We start from the raw sequence: 2,776 nt of genomic DNA, 5'->3' as shown, positions 1-2,776 counted from the left end.
ACCCAATTGGGGCATCCAAGAAATGAGTAAACTCTGAATTTTCAGCACAGGTTTGTAACTTAACATTTTACTTGTCAAGAAGGATCCCACTTGCCACCCTTAAAATGTACAACAAACAAAAAATAAAAAATTAGGTTACACACAATCACACAAATGAATCGGATTGGGTTCATGTACATCTAAAATATCAAGCCGCCGATTTATCACACCCCTATCATTTTGTTTGCTTGGTAGATGAACTGGGTTCAATTACATCTAAAATTTCAGGCCCCCGATTTCATCATAAATATATATATATATCTATATATATATATATATATATATATAAAGGCATCACCTTTATGCAATTATGCTATTTGTAATAATCATGATTTCATCTCACTTTTTTCTTTTTTTACAAAGCTCATATTGTCATCTCGAGCTGATCCTATTTTGACTAACTTGATCATGAAAAAAACTTAGAACAATCAGAATAATCATCCCGTCTTGCTTTGTTCCTGTCAAAATTGGGCAAGGATCGCTGTACAGAAAATTAGTTACGTATTGGGAAGCCTGAAAAAAACCCAGCACTTTACAAATGCAACGTATTGTACCAGCTGCTGTCAATGAATCATAAGGCCCCAACAGCGAATCAGCTGCAGATAAAAATTGATATACCTAAATTTGTGCAGTCATCAAGTCAAGTTTGGAATATTGCGGTGGCTATCAGCAAATTCACGGACTAAACGCTTCAAAACTCTTCCACCTTTCCCTTGCATGTGACCATAATTGTTATGCCCTCCATCACAACTTCTGCTCTGGATATAATCTGAGGCTGCACCGGCAAGGGCCTTAGACCAAACCGGCACTAAAGTTTCAAGTTCCCCTTGCTTCAGGTATTCAGCAGGAAGAGCCTGGACCTGGTATAACTAAAACATTAGACAATCTGTCCGCATCTGAAGAATTATACAAAACTAAATGGGCATGGTTGCAAAACTATCTACATTAAAATTGCAGGGCAGGGATCTGGTTATTGATGTGTATGTTTTCATTAGTTTAGACCAATACAGATAAAGATCGAAGACGTGTGCGCGCGTGTGACAGATGTGTGTGTGTGTGTGCACTATAAGCTATATCGGAAACGATTTAGTCATCCAACCATGATCAAATAAACACACACAATGTTTGATAAACGCTGTAGTCATGAGAATAACTAAATGGGCAAAGAATTCCCAATTTTGTTGATTTTTTTTTTTTATTAAAGGAATTTTGTTGATTTTTTGCATGGATGCAAACCTAAAAAGTAAACAGTTCTTAAACCACAGTACAGGGTAGCCCCCAACAATTATTCCGTTCTTTCCCAAAAAGAGGGATCCTCTTGAGAAGGGACTCAAACATATATAAGCAGTCCAGAACCTTCTGAAGAGAGATCCACCTTTTTAAGAAAAGTTAACACAGTGTAAACCCACCCTCAATGAGATTCAATTATCCAAATTGCTATCTTTTGTAAGATGATTCTTGAAGGGACGTGAATCCATTGTTCTGATCATTGAACTACATCTTAAGGTGCCCTAAGAAGGAGAATTATTACATATCCTCACTTGAAGTTCCTCGCATTGTATGTATGTGTGTGTGTGTGTGTGTGTGTGTGTGTAGAGAGAGAGAGAGAGAGAGAGACCGCTGACTGCAACCATCCATGCAAAGATTCCCAACAAAGAATAGCCTTGCCGGTTGTGCTCTCACTTAAACTGCATATTGCTGCCAATTGTTGCAAAATAGTGGCACATTTGTGAACCTATCAAGAAGTAATGTAAAATAATTCTTTAGCGGCAAAGTTAAGTTCCATATGGATGTAAAGCCATGGCACAATAATAGTTAAAAAAAAAAAAAGTATAAGTAAAAAAATTTGACCACATATTTTCTACGTGTAAGTCTGTATATGGCAGATAACTTTTTCTTTGGGACAACAAAAAATTTAGTTTTAGAAATCAAATTTCAAACAAGAGATTGTATGCCAATTTACAATTTTAGTCCCTAGAGTTAGAATTTCCACATTGGTTTGCTGTAATTCAGCTGAGGTCGAAAGTAACTCCCATTCTTATGCCAATAGTCAAATGTTGATCCCAAAATTGAACCTTTTCCCCTCAAAAGCTCCTTTTCATCCCCTTCACATTAAAAAAATATGTCAAACTAAAATAAATATCACTTATTTCTCTCCATCCAAATGACCCAGAGTACAGCCTTACAGCATCTGCACAGCACCAGTCCCTTTTATCTCCCTCCAAGAAACTTGCATTTTACACATAAGGCCACAAATTGATTTTTCCCAACTTAAGACTGTAAGCCCCCTTCTCCACTAAGCCAATGCAACTGAACATTATAAAAACAAACAGGATGGGTTCTAAACCCTAAACCCTAGACCAATGAGGGAAAAGACAAGCAGCAGTACTTCTCTTCTGAACCAATAACCCAAGCCAACACTCGTTACTCAGGAGGAACAATAGATTTCAACAGTATGGCAGAACGAATGACTTAGCAATGGATGGGTTCTCCACCTTCTCTTGTTTTGTCTACGACGAAACCATAGAAACCTAAAACCCTCGAATTTTAATGAAATCATTTTTTAAAGACAATGAAATATTAAAACCTATACTCACCCTCGGTAATTCCCTCCAATACTTTCCAGCACACTTACAAGTGCATAGATCATGCAAAAGAATATATATATATATATATATATATTATATATATATATATATATATATATATATATATATATATATATATTATATATATA

At 36.0% G+C, this 2,776-nt stretch overlaps 1 long non-coding RNA gene across 1 annotated transcript; it reads right to left on the bottom strand.

Moving 5' to 3' along the window:
• Positions 1 to 338: 338 nt before the first annotated feature.
• On the bottom strand, positions 339 to 2,685 carry LOC133726893 (uncharacterized). The gene is made up of 2 exons (XR_009854938.1): positions 1,658 to 2,685; positions 339 to 899 (listed from the first exon to the last, which is right to left on the bottom strand). It is a non-coding gene; the product is annotated as an uncharacterized LOC133726893 (long non-coding RNA).
• Positions 2,686 to 2,776: the final 91 nt, after the last annotated feature.

The sequence above is a fragment of the Rosa rugosa genome, chromosome 1 (genome assembly GCF_958449725.1).
Source record: "Rosa rugosa chromosome 1, drRosRugo1.1, whole genome shotgun sequence".
Lineage (NCBI taxonomy): Eukaryota > Viridiplantae > Streptophyta > Magnoliopsida > Rosales > Rosaceae > Rosa > Rosa rugosa.
Note: the sequence above shows the minus strand (reverse complement) of the source record. Positions and strands in the feature narration are given on the sequence as shown.